The 24,560-nt window shown below is 37.5% G+C and overlaps 2 protein-coding genes across 13 annotated transcripts in view; one reads left to right on the top strand and one right to left on the bottom strand.

The window, feature by feature from the left end:
- LOC134733710 (uncharacterized) overlaps positions 1-24,560 on the bottom strand; it is a 193,665-nt gene that overhangs the window by 20,366 nt on the left and 148,739 nt on the right. The window contains exon 3 of one of the 9 annotated variants that reach the window (XM_063624264.1): positions 7,761-8,039. The exons of the other annotated variants lie outside the window; for them this stretch is intronic. The gene's annotated coding sequence lies outside the window, so the exon portion shown is untranslated. Of the gene's footprint in view, positions 1-7,760; positions 8,040-24,560 lie in introns of those variants that run through there. 9 annotated transcript variants of the gene reach the window in all.
- Positions 1-24,560, top strand: part of DDAH1 (dimethylarginine dimethylaminohydrolase 1) — a 270,534-nt gene that overhangs the window by 140,439 nt on the left and 105,535 nt on the right. The gene's annotated exons all lie outside the window — the stretch shown is intronic.

Genomic DNA, 24,560 nt, shown 5'->3' with positions numbered 1-24,560 from the left:
ATCTGCATCTGTCAGACATGGAGCCTTCACCGAGGATAGTGAGGCTCTAAAAATTTCAGCATTTATCTGCAGGGCTGACATGCCACTTTATTTAGAAGTTGGGGTGGAGATGGAAACTTTCCAAGTACTTGATGCCATTGAGCCTTGTTAATTTGTGAGTTTTGTACTTGCCCTCTTTCTTTCTTTTTAACCATTCTTAATTTTCCAATCCTGCTTTTTGTTGGCTTCAAATGTGCTCACCAGAATCCTGCCAGCTTTAGTTGGAAGAAATATATTTCCGAGCTTAGTTGGACATCAGTTTTTTTTGGGCCCTGCCCAGATTTTTGACAGAGAAGGTAGTGTTAAGGGGGTTGATGGTGTCTAGACAGTAAAATCAGAAACTTTGTAATTTATGTTGTATTACAGACGTCCACTTCCCGGATTGGAAAAAGGAAACTGACTTTTATCTAAGGAAGTTACATTAAAAACCAAAGCCCCTGGGTATTTCTGACCCATGAAAAGTTGAAGCTTGAGTAATTTTACATAACATTCTCCAGCCCCTTCAAAGACTGGAATTATTGAGAGTAGTCCTATATAGGTTCAAGGATAAAAAATAAACTTGCAAGTCTCAGAAGATAATTCATAGAACCATATAGCAGCCCTTCCCGGCTACTCACCTCTGGTTAGACCCCTGTGAGCTCACAATGCAAGTGGGTCTTGCACATCAGTTTCAGAGGGATTTTGGAAAGTTGAAGAGGAGAGAGGCTAATAGCAAAAGAGTTGGAGGTGTTTGGAATTCCAAAGAAGATTGAAGATCTGATTCAGGGCTCCCCTCCGCTAAAAAAAATCAGACTTTTCCTTAAGGGAAAAAGCATGTTGTTGATTTGGAAAAAGTATAACAAAAACTAAAAGTACCTTAATTATGCAATGATATTTTATGTTTCTTTTTATGCTGTTTAATGCTCATAAATATCAGATACATCCTCAATATTCATTATTGTGGAAAATAATAGAAAAAATATTAATAAGCTAGGCAAAATTTATGTAAAACTAAAGGCTTTTAAAGCCCATGTCAGCTTTTGTTTTGTTTTGACCTGGATCATCATCCAGGTTGCCAAGTAGAATTCTGAGTTTCTTTCAGAAAAGTATGAACTTCTTTATGTAGAACTATGACACATCGTATCAAAGGCTACTATCTGAACTGTTTTAGAACACATGTATTTAAAATGCTGTAGTCTTATTAGCATTGTGAATTAATTCTTTGCTTTTCTATCAGTCTTAAAAATTTTAAATATCTTAAAGTAGGAAAATTAGTAAAAACTCCATTCATTACAGAAAAATTGTCTTGTTATTCTTAAAAGATGCTAGGTCACTCTCCCTGAGTTAAATTTCACTTTGACAGTTTCCAGCTGATTGTGCCTGGGTCCTAATAGACACACAATAAGTGTTAGCTGAACTGTATGTTGAATTCTTTCTAAATTTTACATCGAAAGCACTTTTCAATGTATAGTAACTAGATGATTAAAATTTGTCTTGAAGAGCAGATAGTTTCAGAAAACAGATATAAGAAACAAGAGAAGAGTGTCATGTATAGTGTATTGACTACTGAATACTGATGATACGTATAATGTGCAGAAATCTCTGTAGCAGCTGGGGACGTAATGGAAGCCTTTTCCACAGCTTTGTAGCCCCCTGGCAGAGAGCTGAGAGATCAGAACTGTGTCAGACACTTGGGAAGCTATAGTCCTATGACATTTACTTGCATGTTACTCAGTCTAGGATGTTTAAGTTGTTGGCTTCCCAGGGTGATATTTGATGTTTTTCTTTAGCTTCCACAGTTCTAGCAGAATGCAGAAAAAGTAAAGGGTACAGTGGGACATTCCTGATTAATTGGCGAATTGTCTGTACAGAAGGATGCTTGATAATCAGCTTAAGCTGGAACATTCGTATTCCACCCCTGCTAATTATGGCAGAATGCAAAGATAGTAAAACTGCAGAAATAACAATGACTGATTATAATAGTCACCATTAATTAAGCATTCTTATCAGCTCAGTTAATCTTTACAACTCTATGAATTTGATATTATCACAGTTTTCAAATGAGCTAGTTGGAGTTCAAATAAGTTAAATACCGTGACTAAGATCACAGACTTAGTGAAGACTGGAGTTATTTCAAATCAGATTTGGTCAGTTTTGAGTTCAATACCCATCCTTTTAATTACCATCCTGTTATAAAGCTTTTTATTCACCTTCACTACTAGTTTCTCATAAGAAGTTATATTTTGGCTTACCCTAGTCTGCTCAACAAAAGTATCTAGGTATCAGTATATTATACCTAAAAATCTAAGAGCCCTTTAAAAATAGATCTTCCTCCAGGATCATCTTGATCCCTGTTCTGGTTATTTAATGCTGCACAACAAATTATTCCAAAACGTAGTGGCTTAAAGCAATGGCAGCATTCAGTTTGCTCATGAATTTGCAATTTAAGCAGGACTTGGTGGTATAACATGTCTCTGCTTTGCTTGGTGTCAGCTGGGGTTGCTCAAAGAGGACTAGAATACAGTTGACCCTTGAACAGCACGGGGGTCAGGGCATCAACTTTCACACAGTCAGAAGTCTGCAGTCGTTTCCTGTCATTAGGCTCATCTTCCAAAAAGTGGAAGAACTACAGAATGTTCTCAGATGGCAAATAGATTTTAAACCTCTACATTCTTGAGCAAATTTCACCCTTAAATAGAAATTCAGCCAATTATTTTAATCTCATAAAGAGCCATTTTAAGGAGCCCTAAAATTTTTTTCTTCTAGTTTTTTATTTTAGATTCAGGGAGTACGTGTTCAGGTTTGTTACATGGGTAAATTGCATGTTGCTGTGGTTTGGTGTACAAATGAGTTCATTACCCAGGTACTGAGCATAAAGTTAGTTTTTTGATCCTCATCCTCCTCCCCCAACCCTCCACCCTCTAGTAAGCCCCAGGGTCTGTTGTTGCCCTTTTTGCTTCCCTGTGCACACAATGTTTAGCTCCCACATATAAGTGAGAAGATGCTGGTATTTGGTTTTCTGTTTCTGCATTAATTCACTTAGGATAATGGCCTCCGGCTGCATCCATGTTGCTGCAAAGGACACGATTTCATTCTTTTTTATGGCTGCATAGTAGTACATAGTGTATATGTACCACATTTTCTTTATCCAGTCCACCATTGATGGGCATTTGGGTTGATTCCATGTCTTTGCTATTGTGAAAAGTTCCAAATTGCCATCTGTTAGATTTGTTGTGAGAAATAAGGAGTTAATGAGAACAAATTACGTGAAACAAATAGAAGTCCTAACATTAATGGTTAATCTGTATTTAGTGGTAAACTATGCTTATGTGTTTATTAAAATTTTATAACTTTACATTGAACATTTAAGAGATTAAATACATTGGCACAAAAAAACTGCATATAACTTTTGATTCCCCCAAAACTTAACTACAAATAGCCTACTGTTGCCTGGAAGCCTTACCAATAACATAAAGTGCATTAACACATATTTTGTATTGTATGTCTTATCTATTTTAATCTTATAATAAAGTAAGTTAGAGAAAGAAAGTGTTAAGAGAATCATAAGGAAAATATACTTACTATTCATTAAGTGGAAGTGGATTATCATAAAAATCTTATCCGTGTCTTCAGATTGGGTAGGCTGAGGAGGAAAAGGAAGAGGAGGGGTCGATCTTGCTGTCTCAGGGGTGGCAGAGGCAGAAGAAGATCTGCATATAAATGGACCCCCCTCAGTTCAAACCTATGTTGTTCAGGGGTCAACTATAATTATTTAAATATCCGGCAGTTGATACTGGGAAGACTCGGATAACTAACTAGAGGCTGGCACAGAGGAGGCTCCACAGGCCTCTCTCTTCATCACTGTGTGGACATGCCACGTGGTCTCTCCAGTATGGCGGAATCAGAGTTGCCAGGCTTCCTCCATGTCCATGTTGGCTCAGGTTGCCCAATGTGTGTGGAGGGGCTGGCGGCAGGCAGCGAGAGAGGGAGAACCAGGTGGAAGCTGCATTGTCTTTTTCAAGCTAGCCTCGAAGTCACTCAGCATCACTTCCATCACAATTTTTTTTTGGTTAGAAGTGAGCCACTAAAACTGGCCCATATTCAAGGGAAAGGAAATTAGTCTTTATCTTTTGTGGGAAGAATGTCTAAGAATTTGTGAACTTGTTTTAAAACCATGGAGGCACCTGTGAACCTTGCTTGAGTAGCGTCTCCCATGACACCTGTTTCAACTTAAAGTGATAGAGTTGGCCCTGGACAGAAATGTGCAAGAACTGAGACTTGTCAAAAATGTCTACCGCTTCACAACTGTGACCCTCACCTCCTTTCAGGGCCTCCCTTCCCACCAGTAATGGCCTGTGTGGCCATAGAGCTGCTCTCTTCTCCCACTTCACACCTCTTCTCACCCCAACCATAATGCTTATCTGACTGATTAGTTAGCCCGGGATACTGAAGCCCGGAGATAAGCTGAGCACCGTTACCAGCACAGCCAGCAGAGCTCCTGCAGCATCAGCAACACTTTGTGCCTTAGCCAGCTCTGACTGAGGCTCATAGTGTCCCAGATTGCTATAGCATATACGTTTTCACATCAGCAGTACATGCTTTCTCATCTCTTCTAACACATTCGTGTTAATGATATGCCACAGCTTTCCCTGGGGTTTTGGCCAAAAGCTTTATTGTCCATTTTAGTATATTTTATGCCCATGTTCTCTGTCTTGTTAGTGTGAATTCACATATAGCTTTAAAATATGATAAATACTAATCAATTATCAATACAAAAGCATGAAAGTATTTCTATTAAAAATCATCACAAGTTTCTTCCAGAGGTTAAAAATAAAGTTAAAATAAAAGAAAAAAAATTATTTTTAATTATCACAAGAATATTAGCCACCATGCCTGGCCTAATATTCTGTTAAGGAGACCTTTTTTCACCTTTTAGTATTGTTCTTGAATTTATGGCCAGTGCAATAAAATATAAAACAGATATAAGTGGCTGGGCATGGTGGCTCGAGCCTGCAATTCCAGCACTTTGGGAGGCCAACGCGGGCAGATCACTTGAGGTCAGGAGTTTGAGACCAGTCTGGACAACATAGTGAAACTCCATCTCTACAAAAAAAAAAAAAAATAGCTGGGCATTGTGGCACACACCAGTAGTCCCAGCTACTCAGGAGGCTGAGGCACAAGAATCATTTGAACCCAGGAGGCAGAGGTTGCAGTGAGACGAGATTGTGCCACTGTATTCCAGCCTGGGCAATAGAGAGAGAGAAAGAGACTGTCTCAAAAAAATAAAAATAAAAAAGATATAAGTGGTCCAGCACAATCATATGTCCCTTTTATTTCACTTACTCTTCTGTTCTAGGCTCACTCCCATTTAGCCACTGCCCAGAAACACTCCTTCCTTTGAAGTTTGCACTAGTTGTTCTGTCTGCCTCAAATGCTCCTCATATATATTTATATATGGTTCTCTCACTTCCTTCAAGCCTTTGCTTAGGGAGGCCTACGCAGACCACTTTATTATTTAAAACTGCACAACTCTCCACCTCCTGCATTTCTGTTCCCCTTACTCTTCACTACTTTTCCACAGGACTTACTACCTTCTCACATACTACATTTACTTGTTGTACTTACTTATTTTTTATCCCCCACTAGCATGTAAGCTCCACTAGGATGGGGATTTTGTATGTATTGCTCACCCATTTATGTTCATTATTTAGTAGTATGCCCAACATTTAGTAGATGCTCAATGAATATTTAGTGAATGAAAGAATAACTGTTGGAAAGGAAGAGAACAAAATCATGTTATTTGCCTTATTAAATCATTTAATTAGAAACCTCAAGGCAATCAAATAGAATAATATTGAAACTAATGGGCAGGCTAGTCCAAAGGTACTGAGTTTTCTCAGTTGATTACAGTCAGTTACAGATCGAACTCTTTGTTCTACCCTTCCCCTGCCTTCTCACTATTGCATTTGACTGGTCTTTAATAATACAACAACTGATGGGCAAATTAAGTGGAAAAATCCATTTTTATTTTATATAGCATCAATAATCTGTTAGCAAATATATTTTTTAAATCTTATGCAAATATAAAATGCCTTGGAAAAATTTTTATTAAAACACTTATAGGAACAACACAAGGAAAATAGTAAAACTTAGAGACCTAGAACAAGATAAAAGGGTATGTAATCTGGGTAATCATTACTTATCATTATATATTGTCAAGATTTCTATTTTTTCTAAATTTATATATTTAATACTCTTTAATATTATATACTAATTATTAATTTCAATATCCTATATTTAATATTGTTCCAATCGAATTCTAAAAGGATTTTTTGCCTGGGAAGTAAGTTAAAGTTTGCCTAGATTCAAGAATAAGTAAATGAAAATAGCCAAGAACATTTTGAAGAAGAAGGGATAGTGTTTGGTCAGAGAATGTCACTTATTGTAACATTAAAACAGAGTATTAGGCCAGGCATGGTGGCTAATGCCTATAACCCCACCACTTTGGGAGGCTGAGGCAGGAGGATCGCTTGAGCTCAAGAGTTCAAGACCAGCCTGGGCAGCATAGCAAAACCCTGACTCTACTAAAATATAAAACTTAGCTGGGCATGGTGGCACATGCCTGTAGTCCCAGCTACCCTGGAGGCTGAGGACGGAGACTCGCTTGAACCTGGGAGGCAGAGGTTGCAGTGAGCCGAGATCATGCCACTGCACTCCAGCCTGGGTGATGGAGAGAGACACCCTGTCTCAAAAAAAAAAAAAAAAAAAGCACAATATGATACTTTAATAATTAAAGTGGTACTAGTGTAAGAGTAGACATAAAAATTAAAGAAACGTCATAGTCTTGGAACAGACTCAAGTATACATAAAAATCTGGTAAGGAGGCATCACAAGTCCATGGGGCTAGGCAACTGATTAATCATTTTTAAAAATTGGGGCATCATATGACACATCAAAATTCAAGATGGATCAAAATGTTAAATGTAATAACTAAAATATAATAACTATAAAGTAATAATAAAACAATGAGAAACAGGTGATTTTAAGATGTGTTGTTAGGATGGGGGTGAGGGAAACAGTGTAAGTAAAACAAGGAAATCACAATAGGAAAAATCAATCATTTTGATTACACTTTACATCCTGATATAGTATCTTAAATGTATTTTAATTTTTAATTAATAAATACTGTACAAAAAATGTTAAATTATTTTCTTTGAATCCTACATTTGATCTAAGTAACATAAATAATTACCTGAAGATTTAAGTGTGTTTCTTTTCTACAAAATCAAATATCAAGAACATTTAACATACGTAGATTTTGAATGAGCTAAATCAGAAATAATACAATATTTTATTTGTATCTTAAGTTTAAAGTTTCCTTAGTATTACTCTTCATAGTTAACGTAGCTTAGGCTACAAATAACATAACTAGATTATGTTGCATGGCTGTTAGCTTGTTGTTGACGTTGTTTTTATGAAAGAACATGAATATTTTAATGATGTCCTTGTGAAGGAATAGTACAAAATACAGAAGCTTGAGATTTTGAAAAAATTGCTCAATTTTTTTTCCAGCTTAAGAATTTAGTACAAGTTTTATGCATGTTGTTTGCCTAGTTGTTGGATTGAAAGTAATACCTGTGAAATTCCTTACAATTTAACATATTAATTAGCTTTCCTCAGAAAATCCTGAGGATGTTCGCAGACTGTGCTGCTTGCATGTTATTGCAGTTGTCGTTGTTTTGCATTAAGGACGGGAGTCTCTACAGATGGCAACCAAATGCTTGATGCATTTTCCAGAAATCACTGAAGAGAGGTAGACTTCATGTGCAAAGGTGGAGAAGAAAGCCCTGTCTCCTCACCCCTGCCAAGCTCAAATCCCTGCTGCTCCTCTGCTGCCCTCTTCCTAGGTCTGCCAGCCTGAGTCCCTTGCCAGGTCCTGGGTGTTTTACCTCCTAATTACAACTCTGCTTGGCACCTCAGCCTTTCTTTCCATGAAAAATCACTAGTGGCACATAGAGGACCTTAAAAACAAAAACGACAAAAAAAGATTGAATTATGTATGCATGTATGTATATGTATGCATGTACTTATACATATATATGTATAGTCTGGCCAAAAAACAGTTTTGTTACATGGATTGGTATCACACAGTGTAGATATCATGGTCATAGAATAGATTCCACCATCTGTAGTCATCTTCTCTGAACTAATATATTTAAGCCAAAACTAAAATGGAGAATTATAAGGCCTAGAGTATTGGTTTGTTTATTTTGTTTTGTGGTAGTTAGTCCAGGTCTTGATCAGTTCATGCCCCTTATTTGCTTCCACCATGCTATGCCTTCAAGATGCTGAAATACCAGAATTAAAGGTGAAAAGTTCCTGTTGATTTTTAGATGCCTTAAATATTAAACATTTAAATTAACTAATGGAAGGTGAAGTAGATAAACCAAATCATCAAGTAAACTAAGATTCATTTCTGTTTCGTTCTGCAGTATGTCATGTGATATTTTCCTGGGAAAATTCATATTCTTAATTATCTTTGGTTTACAATAATATTAAAATAACTGCATTTCCTGAGTACAATTCAATTGTGCTATTAAGGGATGTGGTGTTCTTTCATCATTCCAGGCAGGATGGAATCTACTGAAAAAAGCTGACCATTCCAGGAAAGGTGGAATCTACTGGAAATTGGTCAGAAACAATACACACAAAAATAAAATAGATTTGATGATATTTAGAAGCATGCATAATAACAGAATTTGCATTATCTCTGTTCTAGTGTTGCTTAGACATCTCAGAATGATAGCTTTGGGAGGGATAGGTGGAAGTTGTCTCATTGGTTTATCACTAGCTAGCTGAGGGCCTGCTTAACCATGTACCTGTTAGCCTGTGCAAAAAGAAAAATGGGAGATGAAGAGGCCACACTTTCAAGGAGTTCTGGTGTGGTGATGTTCAGTCTTACTATCTTGAGCCTTTATTCATTTCTTCATGCTCTAGGACTGCCAAACAGGAGGTCACAGTCTAGGGGGAGGCGCAGAAGGACATGGACCTAAAGAGGGAGTACATTATACATAGCCCTTTCACAACTTTCTAACTCCGCAAAGTTACCACATGTTTCCTGAGGTTCTTTTAGAAATCCCTTTTGTTGTATTTAGGAGTTAACAAAATGTTTAACTGTAAAGCTCATCATGTTTGTGTTAACATAGATTGTACTCATTGGGGATGTTAGCATAGATCAGGTGCCTGAGGTTGTGGGAAATTATCATGCTCTGAGATCCTGCCTCTTGTATTAATTTCAAAGCAACTTCATATGTGAGAAATGGCGGGACACTTTAAGATCATTCACCTCACCTAGCTTGACCCTTCTGCCTATTTTATGAAGCTGTTAATAAATATACGTAAGGAATATTGCTTATATCTCCAAGCATTAGCATTGTCAAGATGGAGGTGCTGATTACTGAGTAACAGATCAAGAGGCTCCTAATAGGGTCAAATGCATTACTGCACAAGGGAAGGCATGTGGAAGTGTTTCTAATACTATTGTAGAGCTTTCTGAGAGGAAGGAAAGAAGGGAGGGAAGGAGAGAGGGAGAGAGGAGGGGGTAGAGGTGGGGAAGGAGGGAAGAAAGAAAGAAGGAGAGAGGGACGATAGGTTTTCTGGTTATTAGACAAAGGAGGAGGATTCTGGCTTAAGGAATAGCCTAGTCCCCTTCAGTCCTGGAGACTTTTGTTTTCTCACTGTCAGACAAAGAAGGTGAAGCATTTGCCAGGTGCCCTGCACAGCTGTCCTAGCTATCCTTAGCAAGACTAAAATGCCTCCTATCAATTTCAGGCCAGTACCCCTGATGAACATCGATGCGAAAATCCTCAATAAAATACTGGCAAACTGAATCCAGCACTACTTCAAAAAGCTTATCCACCACAATCAAGTCGGCGTCATCACTGGGATGCAAGGCTGGTTCAACATACACAAATCAGTAAACGTAATCCATCACATAAACAGAACCAATGACAAAAACCACATGATTATCTCAATACATGCAGAAAAGGCCTTGGATAAAATTCGACACCCCTTCATGCTAAAAACTCTCGATAAACTAGGTATTGATGGAACATACCTCAAAATAATAAGAGCTATTTATGACAGACCCACAGCCAATATCACCCTGAATGGGTAAAAGCTGGAAGCATTCCCTTTGAAAATCGGCAGAGGACAAGGATGCCCTCTGTCACCACTCCTATTCAACATAGTATTGGTAGTTCTGGCCAGGGAAATCAGGCAAGAGAAAGAAATAAAGGGTATTCAAATAGGAAGAGAGGAAGTCAAATTGTCTCTGTTTGTAGATGACATGATTGTATATTTAGAAAACCCCATCATCTCAGCCCCAAATCTCCCTAAGCTGATAACCAACTTCAGCAAAGTCTCAGGATACAAAATCAACATGCAAAAATCACAAGCACTCCTATACACTTATAATAGCCAAATCATAAGTGAATTCCCATTCACAATTGCTACAAAGAGAATAAAATACTTAGGAATCCAACTTACAAGGGATGTGAAGAACCTCTTCAAGGAGAACTACAAACTACTGCTCAAGGAAATAAGAGAGGACACAAACAAATGGAAAAACATTCCATGATCTTGAATAGGAAGAATCAATATCATCAAAATGGCCATACTGCCCAAAGTAATTTATAGATTCAATGCTATCCGCATCAAGCTACCACTGACTTTCTTCACAGAATTAGAAAAAACTACTTTAAATTTCATACGGAACCAAAACAGAGCCCATATAGCCAAGACAATTCTAAGCAAAAAGAACAAAGCTGGAGGCATCACACTACCTGACTTCAAACTATACTACAAGGCTACAGTAACCAAAACAGCATGGTACTGGTACAAAAACAGATATATAGACCAATGGAACAGAACAGAGGCCTCAGAAATAACACCACACATCTACAACCATCTGATCTTTGACAAACCTGACAAAAACAAGCAATGAGGAAAGGATTCCCTATTTAATAAATAGTATTGGGAAAACTGGCTAGCCATATGCAGAAAACTGAAACTGGATCCCTTCCTTACACCTTATATGAAAATTAACTTAAGATAGATTAAAGACTTAAACGTGAGACCTAAAACCATAAAAACCCTAAAAGAAAACCTAGGCAGTACCATTCAGGACATAGGCATAGGCAAAGACTTCATGTCTAAAACACCAAAAGCAATGACAACAAAAGCCAAAATTGACAAATGAGATATATTTAAACTAAAGAGCTCTGCACAGCAAAAGAAACTACCATCAAAGTGAACAGGCAACCTACAGGATGGGAGAAAATTTTTGCAATCTATCCATCTGACAAAGGGCTAATATCCAGAATCTACAAGGAACTTAAAACAGATTTACAGGAAAAAAACAACCCCATCAAAAAGTGGGTAAAAGATGTGAACAGACAGTTCTCAAAATAAGACATTTATGTGGCCAACACACATATGAAAAATTCATCACTAGTCATTAGAGAAATGCAAATCAAAACCACAGTGAGATACCATCTCACACCAGTTAGAATGGCAATGATTAAAAAGTCAAGAAACAACAGTGCTGGAGAGGATGTGGAGAAACAACACTTTTACACTGTTGGTGGGAGTGTACATTAGTTCAACCATTGTGGAAGACAGTGTGGTGATTCCTCAAGGATCTAGAACCAGAAATACCATTTGACCCAGCAATCCCATTACTGGGTATGTACCCAAAGGATTATAAATCATTCTGCTATAAAGACATGCACATGTATGTTTATTGCAGCGCTATTCACAATAGCAAAGACTTGGAACCAACCCAAATGCCCATGAATGATAGACTGGATAAAGAAAATGTGACACATATACACCATGGAATACTATGCAACCATAAGAAAGGATGAGTTCATGTCCTTTGCAGGGACATGGATGAAGCTGGAAACCTTCATTCTCAGCAAACTAACACAGGAACAGAAAACCATACACTGCATGTTCTCATTCATAAGTGGGAGTTGAACAATGAAAACACATGGACACAGGGAGGGGAACATTACACACAGGGGCCTGTTGTGGGGTGGGAGCCTAGGGGAGGGATAGCATTAGGAGAAATACCTAATGTAGATGACATTAGGAGAAATACCTAACGTAGATGACATTAGGAGAAATACCTAACGTAGATGACATTAGGAGAAATACCTAACGTAGATGACATTAGGAGAAATACCTAACGTAGATGACATTAGGAGAAATACCTAACGTAGATGACATTAGGAGAAATACCTAACGTAGATGACATTAGGAGAAATACCTAACGTAGATGACATTAGGAGAAATACCTAACGTAGATGACATTAGGAGAAATACCTAACGTAGATGACATTAGGAGAAATACCTAACGTAGATGACATTAGGAGAAATACCTAACGTAGATGACATTAGGAGAAATACCTAACGTAGATGACATTAGGAGAAATACCTAATGTAGATGACAGGTTGATGGGTGCAGCAAACCACCATGGCATGTGTATACCTATGTAACAAACCTGCACATTCTGTATATGTATCCCAGAAATTAAAGTATATAATAAAAAAATAATAAATAAAAAGCCTTCTATCCCCACAGCCATCCCCAGTTTCCTAGCCTGCTGGTCTATAGCTCTAGACTTCCAACAGTTGCCACCTTGGCTTGTTTCACTTCCTCATGTTGCTCTGTCTAGCCATATGGCCACAGATTCTTATCTTTTATCATACATATTCAATAGAAGAAGGCTGCACCAGAAAATTTTAATCTAGCGGGGTTCTGATCCTCTAGCTAAAATGCTTGATCTTCCTGAATAAAGCACAGCATTCTTTGTCTTCCAAGCAAGCAGGAGTAAACAGGCATGCTGCTGGCTATTTATGTTGTCTGGAGTTACTTCTCTAGCTTTGCTGCAGGAAGTTGATGAGGAACAAGACCATTTTCACTGCCTTCTCAGATATCAGTTCTCTGACCTTGGCAGCAACCTTACCCTTGTTAAGTAGTGTTTGTCTCTGATATGGTTTGGCTGTGTCCCCACCCAAATCTCATCTTGAATTTGTAGCTCCCATAATTCCCATGTGTCATGAGAGGGACCAGGTGGGAGGTAATTGAATCATGGGGGCAAATCTTTCCCGTGCTGTTCTCATGATAATGAATAAGTCTTATGAGATCTGATGGTTTTATAAAAGGCAGTTCCCCTACACACACACTCTTGCCTGTCACCATGTAAGACATGACTTTGCTCTTTCTTTGCCTTCTGCCTTGATTGTGAGGCCTCCCCAGCCATGTGGAACTGTGAGTCCATTAAACCTCTTTCCTTTGTAAATTACCCAGTCTCAAGTATGTCTTTATTAGCAGCTTGAGAGCAGACTAATGCAGTCTCCAATCAAACCTCTACACATACAATAATATCCTTCTCCTGAGTCTTGGTTCTGAGAAGTCTGAAAAGGCAGATGGATAACTGGAAGGATCTTGGGTCACACAAACTACTTGGGTTCTTATTTAGATAAACCACTTCATGGCAGTTAGCTGTGACACAGCTGGTTAACACCACAGCTTCCTTTTGCCTTCTATAACCGATAAGACTGGGATGTGGGTGCCATGAATGTAAGGGTTGGGTCTCCCTATCTTGGATTATACTTCTCTCACCTGTGTTCAGCCACACTATTAGAGGAGACATTTGACACCTGACAGACTGGAGCCTTTCCTATCCCCTCCCTCACCTGTGATATTTGCAGAGCTAGTTCATTAGGAAACACATACATGTTTATGAGGTGGGAGGGGTACAAAAAGAAAAAAAATGTATGCTCAAATATCAGGGGCTCCTAATGCAAGTTTTTCTATCCCTCTTTCTTTCTCTCTTTCTTTGTTACATCCTTAGAGAGAAACAAAATATTTACACTGTGTTTGTGTGTTTTCCCAGAGCAATTGACAACAGACAGTCATGTAAACATACCCAGTTTAATGATCATGTAAGAAGATGATGACTATTTCAGTCTGTCCCTTTGAGCTGGCTCTGCATGGACTGGCAAGACACAAGCATTTTGTACTTGCTATTTCTAGATAAAGATCTCACTGCTGTAAAAATCTTGCTTGAATCCAAGTTACCATATGAACCAGTTGGAATAAAAATCCTAAACAAAGTTCCTTAACTAGCTTCTTCCTTCTGAGCAGGCTTTTTGACAGAGATCTGATGTTTTGCATTAAAAAATTTCAGAAAATGAACAGATTTTCAGACATGCTGTAGTACTGAATGCCCTCTTCTCCGGTTTGTTTTCCATTGTCTCTTCCACTTTTTTTTTTTTTTTTAGCTCACTTGGAAAAAAAAACAAAAACAAAAACAGCCACAAGCATGATGAGTTCTTAACACATTGTGGAACTTAGTAGCGTTTAAATGAGAATCAGAGACCTGTATTCTCTTTTATATGTGAAGGCACCTCATGTGTGCTTGTCTTGGTTTAAAGGTGAAATGGAAATTGACACTAACTATGATCCTGTGGAAGTCACTTAACTTTTCTGAGACTTATTGGCCTTTGTATAAAATAAGGAAATTGAACTAACATCATCCTTAAGATAATGAGGTTTAGAAGTTTTAGCCCAAGTGGGTAGTCAAGGAAAATGTAATTTTTTTTCTTTTTCCTTTTTTTTTTTTTTTTTTTACGAATCAGAGTCTCACTCTGTTGCCCAGGCTGGAATGCAGTGGCACATTATGGCTCACTGCAGCCTCAAACTCCTGGGGTCAAGCAGTGCTCCCACCTCAGCCTCCCAAGTAGCTAGGACTACAGGTACACACCACAATGCCTAGCTAAGTTTTTTAAAACTTTCTGTAGAGATGGGGTCTCACTATGTTGCCCAGGCTGGTCTCGAACTCCTGGACTCAAGCCATCCTCCCACCTCGACCTCCCAAACTGTTGGGATTACAGGCATGAGCCTCCACACTGGGCTTGTTTTTAAACTCCTTTGAGATGTCAGGTAATTTATTGATAGGCAGTATTAAATTAGCAGAAGTTGTTTGAGTAGCTTGTTACCTACTTATAATAGGTTAGTGTCTTGGGTCTCAAGTATTTCAGAACTGCTCAAATAGTAGCTATGCAATTGCTTAGGCCATAAATTAATTCAATTAATATGTATTGAAGGACTTCTGAGTGCAAGGACTTAAGCCAAGGCACTTGCTACATAATGACATATTTAGTCTGTGTAGCACTTGATAGTTTACAAACCACTTTCATTTAAATTGTTTCATTTGATTTTTATACCAACACTGTAGAAGGGGATATCACCATTTTATAGGTAAGGAAATTGAGGCCTAGTGATACTACATTAACACTATTATTTTATAACTTAAATCTATTATTTCTAAGTTCCAAGGAAACAAGGAATGGGAAAACATAAAGGAAAACTTTTTATGAAAATTAAATATTTGATTATGGTGATGATGGCTTTTACTGAGCTCTCATTGTGTGACACTGTTACAAGTGTTAGGTACGTATTCATCAGTTTAATTCTTGCAACAATCCTATGAGAGAGGCACTGAAATTATCCCTATTAGTAATGAACGTAATGTGAGGTCCACCAGGACAGGATATTTTAAAATCTGTTTTGTAAATTTATATCCCTAGTAGCTAGACTAGTGCTTATCACAAAATGAGTACTTCATAAATATTATTTTAGTGAATGAATCTGTTTTTCAGAGAGAAACTGAGGCCCAGGATAATTAAGTAACTGTCCTTAACCAAAGTCACTCAGCTAATACAAGGTGGGTACAAGATTTGAACTCAGACAGCTTATTCCAGAATTCTTTTAAGACCACAAGCTATCCTTGTTTTAAAAATGAAACAAAATAACCTACCAGCCAAAACTAAATATGTGTGTTTTGGAGGGAAATTTTAAACTACCTTAGAAAAACGTAATAACTTCTCTTATTCTCGGATTTAAGTTCTTGCAAAGAAACATTTACTTGATGTAAAACTTGAGGCTGGAGATATAATCGTTATATATTGATGGTGATCCGACTTGGAAAACAGTTGTTAAGTATTCTGGTGTTTCTGCTTAAGAATGCATTCGCTAAGTGTGTTTGATATTTTATGTTTGTGTTGGCGAAAGTATTCCTTATAGATGAGGAAAGTCTAGCTCTGATTTATCCATCAAAGAAATATAAATGTCTGAGAGATGGCATGGCTAGCTATAGAAGCAGAGAGTGGGAGTTGTGGGGAAAGGAATACAAATTCGGATCAATAAAAAAAAAATACTTGAAGAAAACTGAGTAAAATTACTAGCTTGCAAAGATGGACAAGTGAAAATCTAGAAAGAAAAATAAAAAAAAGAAGTGATGGATTGTCTTTGAAAAGTGCAAGTCTAAAACTACAGTCCTGAAGTGAGATTTTGGTTTCAACATGAAAGAATTGCAGTGTGAAATGTAATGCCTAACTTCATCTGGTAGTTAATGTGACATGACAGCTCACATGAAAATGAACTGCAAATAAATGCTTAATTTTAAAATAATACTGTATGATCTCAATAATTGAAATATTGAAGGCTTCTTAACAGAGCATAAGTAAATGTTTCAATAAAAAAAGGGATACTCTTTCCTACAGACAGCCAACGACAATAGACTGGATGACTGATCATTCTCATTATTGTTTATATAACTAAGTCTTATCTCTTCCTATGTGTTCATATTTGCTTCTTTTTTTTACACTGATACATTAGAAAGGAAAGCCAAAGGTCATTTTCTCTTTATTATATAACTTTTTTATGATTATAGAACTAATATATACTCATTGGAGAGAATTTGGAAAATTTAAAAAAATTAAATTTAATACCACAGCACTTAGAAATTTCACTAAGGTGGTATATATGCCTATGATAAATCCTTAGGGAACTCAGGAAAATTGACTGATGTTTTTCTAATTATATAGCCCTGTGAACTAAAAAGGAAGGAGATAATGGTATTTATTTTTACATTTGAGAAAATGGAGGTACTGGCTAAGGGGGAAAAATAGTTTTTTAAAAAGCATGCTCACCAGACTATATCTACAAAGATCTTCTTTTCTGTACTTATATAGTGTGTGGACAGATATCACCTTAGTTCGTATTTGTGCTGAAAAATATAGGTATTTGAAGATAATCAGGTTGCATAATTCATTCTGTATGTTAGTCTCACATTCCCTATACTGTCTTGATCTCAGTGCAATTAATAACTTAAAAAGAGAAGAATACCAGGTTCAAGTTTACTTTATTGCTAAATTATACCAAAGACTTAAGAAATAACACCAATTCTCCTTAATCTCTTCCAGAAAACAGAAGCAGAGAGAGCACTTCCTAACTCATTCTGTGTGGCCAGTATTATCTTAATACCATAGCCAAATAAAGTTATTACAAGAAAGGCCTATAGGCCAATAGTTCTCATGGACATAGATACAAAATCCTCAATGAAATATTAGGAAATTGAATCTAATAATATATAAAAAAAATTATACACAATGAACAAGTGACATTTATGCCAGGTATGCAAGGCTGATTCAGCATTTGAAAACCAATCTAATCCACCACATCAACAGGCTAAAGAAGAAAAGATATATGATGATATTAATGTATGGAGAAAAAAACATTTGACAGAATCTAACACCCATTCATGATAAAAAATCACAACACATACTTAAGGGTGACAATCTCAATGCTTGCCCTCTAATACTGGGAACAAAGCAAGGATTTCCTCTCTGACCACTGCTATTCGAAACTGTACAGAAAGTCCTAGCTAGTGTAATAAGAAAAGAAAAGTAAATAAAAGGAGCACAGGCTGAGAAGGAAAAATTAAGCTATTTTTTGCATGATTGTCTCCATAAGAAAATCCCAAAGAATTGACAAAAAAGAAAACACAACTTCTAGAACTAATAAGGAAGTATAGCAAGATCTCAGGGCACAATGTTAATATACAAAAGTTAATTGCTTTCTTACAAACCAGCAATGAACAATTGGAATTTAAAATTTAAAAACAATACATTTACAGTAGCACCAAAAAAGCAAGAAGGGAGGGAGGGAGGAAGCAAGGGGTGGGGAAGGAAGGGAAGGAGGAAAAATGCCTACATATAAATCTAACAAAATAAGTACAAGGTCTATGTGGAAAACCATAAAACTTGGATGAAAGAAATCCAGTTCCTTCTTCATGAATTGGAAGACTCAATATTGTTAAGATGTTAATTATTCTCTTCTTCACCTATAGATTTGATTTATTCCCAATTAAAATTCTAGCAAGCCATCCTGTAGATAATGGCAAACTGATTCTAAAGCATATATGGAAAGGTGAGAAACCTAGAATAGCTAACATAATACTGAAGAAGAATGAGTGGAAGACTCACACTACCTGATCTCAAGATTTCCTGTAAAGTCACAGTAATCAGTACAGTGTATATTGGTGCTAGAATAGGCACATAGATCAATGAAACAGAATGGAAAGCCCAGAAATAGACCCACACAAGTATAGGCAATTTATCTTTGACAAGGATTAAAAGCCATTTCTCTTAATCTGCTCAGCCTGCCATAACAAAATGCCATAGATTGGGTGGCTTAAACAACAGAAATTTTTATTTTCTCATAGGTCTGGAGGCTGGACGTCTTGAGGTTAGGGTGGCAGCATGGTTGGATTCTCTCTTCCTAGCTTTCAGACAGCCGCCTTCTTGCTGCAGGCTCATATGGCCTTTCCTTGCTTTGTGCGCATAGACAGGGAGAACAAGCAAGCCCTTTGGAGTCTCTTCACCAATCTCATCATGAGGGCCCCACCCTCGTTACCTCATCTAACCTTAATTATCTCCCAAAGACCCTGTTTCTGAATATCACCACACTGGGGTTAGGGCATCAACATTTTAAGGGGGACTCAATTCAGTCCATAGCATCACTCAAAAGGATCTTTTCAACAATTGTTGCTGGAACAATAGGATGTCCATTAGAAAAAAGTGAATCTAGGCACAGACCTTATACCTTTCATAAGTATTAATGCAAAATGGATCATACACCAAAACGTAAAATGCAAAACTATAAAATTTCTTGAAGAAAACAGGATAAAATATAGGTGGCCTTGGGTTTGCCAATAAATTTTTATATACAACACCAAAAGTATGATTTATGACAGGAAAATTTTATAATCTACACTTTATTAAAATTAAAAATTTCTACTCTATGAAAGAAACTGTTAAATTAATAAAAGACAAGCCACAGGCTGGGAGAAAATATTCGCATAACATATATCTGATAAAGGACTTGTATCCAAAATATACGAAGAACTCTTAAAACTCAGCAATAAGAAAACAAGCTAATTAAAAAGTAGGAAAAAGGCCTGAACAGACTCTTCACCAAAGAAGATAGGCAGATGGAAAAAAATTTGAAAAGTTGCTTAACATACTTTGTTGTTAAGGAGTTGCAAATTAAAATGAGATATCACTACCCACCTGTTCAAATGGCTAAAATTAAAAAAAAATGACGATATCAATCGCTTGGTAAGAATACAGAACAATAGTACTCTTTTTATTGCTAGTAAGAACAGCCATTTTAGTAGTTTCTTTTTTTTTTTTAATATGGAATCACAAGTGATTTTTATTTTTTTCTTTATTTTTATTTTATTATTATACTTTAGGTTTTAGGGTACATGTGCACAATGTGCAGGTTTGTTACATATGTATCCATGTGCCATGTTGTTTTGCTGCACCCATTAACTCGTCATTTAGCATTAGGTATATCTCCTAATGCTGTCCCTCCCCGCTCCCCCCCACCCCACAACAGTCCCCGGAGTGTGATGTTCCCCTTCCTGTGTCCATGAGTTCTCATTGTTCAATTCCCACCTATGAGTGAGAACATGCGGTGTTTGGTTTTTTGTCCTTGTGATAGTTTACTGAGAATGATGATTTCCAGTTTCATCCATGTCCCTACAAAGGACATGAACTCATTATTTTTTATGGCTGCATAGTATTCCATGGTGTATATGTGCCACATTTTCTTAATCCAGTCTATCGTTGTTGGACATTTGGGTTGGTTCCAAGTCTTTGCTATTATGAATAGTGCCACAATAAACATACGTGTGCATGTGTTTTATAGCAGCATGATTTATAGTCCTTTGGGTATATACCCAGTAATGGGATGGCTGAGTCAAATGGTATTTCTAGTTCTAGATCCCTGAGGAATTGCCACACTGACTTCCACAATGGTTGAACTAGTTTACAGTCCCACCAACAGTGTAAAAGTGTTCCTATTTCTCCACATCCTCTCCAGCACCTGTTGTTTCCTGACTTTTTAATGATGGCCATTCTAACTGGTGTGAGATAGTATCTCATTGTGGTTTTGATTTGCATTTCTCTGATGGCCAGTGATGATGAGCATTTTTGCATGTGTTTTTCGGCTGCATAAATGTCTTCTTTTGAGAAGTATCTGTTCATGTCCTTTGCCCACTTTTTGATGGGATTGTTTGTTTTTTTCTTGTAAATTTGTTTGAGTTCATTGTAGATTCTGGATATTAGCCCTTTGTCAGATGAGTAGGTTGCAAAAATTTTCTCCCATTCTGTAGGTTGCCTGTTCACTCTGATGGTAGTTTCTTTTGCTGTGCAGAAGCTCTTGAGTTTAATTAGATCCCATTTGTCAATTTTGGCTTTTGTTGCCATTGCTTTTGGTGTTTTAGACATGAAGTCCTTGCCCACGCCTATGTCCTGAATGGTATTGCCTAGGTTTTCTTGTAGGGTTTTAATGGTTTTAGGTCTAACATTTAAGTCTTTAATCCATCTTGAATTAATTTTTGTATAAGGTGTAAGGAAGGGATCCAGTTTCAGCTTTCTACATATGGCTAGCCAGTTTTCCCAGCACCATTTATTAAATAGGGAATCCTTTCCCTATTTCTTGTTTTTATCAGGTTTGTCAAAGATCAGATAGTTGTAGATATGCGGCATCATTTCTGAGGGCTCTGTTCTGTTCCATTGATCTATGTCTCTGTTGTGGTACCAGTACCATGCTGTTTTGGTTACTGTAGCCTTGTAGTATAGTTTGAAGTCAGGTAGCGTGATGCCTCCAGCTTTGTTCTTTTGGCTTAGGATTGACTTGGCAATGCGGGCTCTTTTTTGGTTCCGTATGAACTTTAAAGTAGTTTTTTCCAATTCTGTGAAGAAAGTCATTGGTAGCTTGATGGGGATGGCATTGAATCTATAAATTACCTTGGGCAGTATGGCCATTTTCATGATATTGATTCTTCCAACCCATGAGCATGGAATGTTCTTCCATTTGTTTGTATCCTCTTTTATTTCATTGAGCAGCGGTTTGTAGTTCTCCTTGAAGAGGTCCTTCACATCCCTTGTAAGTTGGATTCCTAGGTATTTTATTCTCTTTGAAGCAATTGTGAATGGGAGTTCACTCGTGATTTGGCTCTCTGTTTCTGATTGGTGTACAAGAATGCTTGTGATTTCTGTACATTGATTTTGTATCCTGAGACTTTGCTGAAGTTGCTAATCAGGTTAAGGAGATTTTGGGCTGAGACAATGGGGTTTTCTAGATATACAGTCATGTCATCTGCAAACAGGGACAATTTGACTTCCTCTTTTCCTAATTGAATACCCTTTATTGCCTTCTCCTGCCTGATTACCCTGGCCAGAACATCCAGCACTATATTGAATAGGAGTGGTGAGAGAGGGCATCCCTGTGTTGTGCCAGTTTTCAAAGGGAATGCTTCCAGTTTTTGCCCATTCAGTATGATATTGGCTGTGGGTTTGTCATAGATAGCTCTTATTATTTTGAGATACGTCCCATCAATACCTAATTTATTGAGAGTTTTTAGCATGAAGGGTTGTTGAATTTTGTCAAAGGCCTTTTCTGCGTCTATTGAGATAATCGTGGTTTTTGCCTTTGGTTCTGTTTATATGCTGGATTACATTTATTGATTTGCATATGTCGAACCAGCCTTGCATCCCAGGGATGAAGCCCACTTGATCATGGTGTATAAGCTTTTTGATGTGCTGCTGGATTCAGTTTGCCAGTATTTTATTGAGGATTTTTGTATCAATGTTCATCCAGGATATTGGTCTGAAATTCTCTTTTTTTGGTTATGTCTCTGCCAGGCTTTGGTATCAAGACGATGCTGGCCTCATAAAATGTGTTAGGGAGGATTCCCTCTTTTTCTATCGATTGGAATAGTTTCAGAAGGAATGGTACCAGTTCCTCCTTGTACCTCTGGTAGAATTCGGCTGTGAATCCATCAGGTCCTGGACTCTTTTTGGTTGGTAAGCTATTGATTATTGCCACAATTTCAGAGCCTGTTATTGGTCTATTCAGAGATTCAATTTCTTCCTGGTTTAGTCTTGGGAGGGTGTATTTGTCGAGGAATTTATCCATTTCTTCTAGATTTTCTAGTTTATTTGCATAGAGGTGTTTGTAGTATTCTCTGATGGTAGATTGTATTTCTGTAGGATCGGTGGTGATATCCCCTTTTTCTTTTTTTATTGCATCTATTTGATTCTTCTCTCTTTTCTTCTTTATTAGTCTTGCTAGCGGTCTATCAATTTTGTTGATCTTTTCAAAAAACCAGCTCCTGGATTCATTAATTTTTTGAAGGGTTTTTTGTGTCTCTATTTCCTTCAGTTCTGCTCTGATTTTAGTTATTTCTAGCCTTCTGCTAGCTTTTGAATGTGTTTGCTCTTGCTTTTCTAGTTCTTTTAACTGTGATGTTGGGGTGTCAATTTTGGATCTTTCCTGCTTTCTCTTGTGGGCATTTAGTGCTATAAATTTCCCTCTACACACTGCTTTGAATGTGTCCCAGAGATTCTGGTATGTTGTGTCTTTGTTCTCGTTGGTTTCAAAGAACATCTTTATTTCTGCCTTCATTTCATTATGTACCCAATAGTCATTCTTGTTCAGTTTCCATGTAGTTGAGCAGTTTTGAGTGAGTTTCTTAATCCTAAGTTCTAGTTTGATTGCACTGTGGTCTCAGAGACAGTTTGTTATAATTTCTGTTCTTTTACATTTGCTGAGGAGAGCTTTACTTCCAACTATGTGGTCAGTTTTGGAATAGGTGTTGTGTGGTGCTGAAAAAAATGTATATTCTGTTGATTTGGGGTGGAGAGTTCTGTAGATGTCTATTAGGTCCACTTTGTGCAGAGCTGAGTTCAATTCCTGGATATCCTTGTTAACTTTCTGTCTCGTTGATCTGTCTAATGTTGACAGTGGGGTGTTAAAATTTCCCATTATTATTGTGTGGGAGTTTAAGTCCCTTTGTAGGTCACTCAGGACTTGCTTTATGAATCTGGGTGCTCCTGTGTTGGGTGCATATATATTTAGGATAGTTAGCTCTTCTTGTTGAATTTATCCCTTTACCATTATGTAATGGCCTTCTTTGTCTCTTTTGATCTTTGTTGGTTTAAAGTCTATTTTATCAGAGACTAGGATTGCAACCCCTGCCTTTTTTTGTTTTCCATTTGCTTGATAGATCTTCCTCCATCCCTTTATTTTGAGTCTATGTGTGTCTCTGCACGTGAGATGGGTTTCCTGAATACAGCACACTGGTGGGTCCTGACTCCTTGTCCAGTTTGCCAGTCTGTGTCTTTTAATTGGAGCATTTAGCCCATTTACATTTAAAGTTAATATTGTTATGTGTGAATCTGATCCTATCATTATGATGTTAGTTGGTTATTTTGCTCGTTAGTTGATGCAGTTTCTTTCTAGCCTCGATGGCCTTTACAATTTGGTATGTTTTTGCAGTGGCTGGTACCGGTTGTTCCTTTCCAGGTTTAGTGCTTCCTTCAGGAGCTCTTTTAGGGCAGGCCTGGTGGTGACAAAATCACTCAGCATTTGCTTGTCTGTAAAGTATTTTATTTCTCCTTCACTTATGAAGCTTAGTTTGGCTGGATATGAAATTCTGGGTTGAAAATTCTTTTCTGTAAGAATGTTGAATATTGGCCCCCACTCTCTTCTGGCTTGTAGAGTTTCTGCCGAGAGATCGGCTGTTAGTCTGATGGGCTTCCCTTTGTGGGTAACCCGACCTTTCTTTCTGGCCGCCCTTAACATTTTTTCCTTCATTTCAACTTTGGTGAATCTGATAATTATGTGTCTTGGAGTTGCTCTTCTCGAGGAGTATCTTTGTGGCGTTCTCTGTATTTCCTGAATCTGAATGTTGGCCTGCCTTGCTAGATTGGGGAAGTTCTCCTGGATAATATCTTGCAGAGTGTTTTCCAACTTGGTTCCATTCTCCCCATCATTTTCAGGTACACCAATCAGACGTAGGTTTGGTCTTTTCACATAGTCCCAAATTTCTTGGAGGCTTTGTTCATTTCTTTTTATTCTTTTTTCTCTAAACTTCCCTTCTCGCTTCATTTCATTCATTTCATCTTCCATCAGCGATACCCTTTCTTCCAGTTGATCACATCCACTATTGAGGCTTCTGCAATCTTCGCGTAGTTCTCGAAACTTGGCTTTCAGCTCCATCAGCTCCTTTAAGCCCTTCTCTCCATTGGTTATTCTAGTTATCCATTCTTCTAAT

Source organism: Symphalangus syndactylus, chromosome 12, assembly GCF_028878055.3.
Source record: "Symphalangus syndactylus isolate Jambi chromosome 12, NHGRI_mSymSyn1-v2.1_pri, whole genome shotgun sequence".
NCBI lineage: Eukaryota > Metazoa > Chordata > Mammalia > Primates > Hylobatidae > Symphalangus > Symphalangus syndactylus.
The sequence above is the reverse complement of the archived record's forward strand: the minus strand, read 5'-3'. Positions and strand labels throughout refer to the sequence as shown.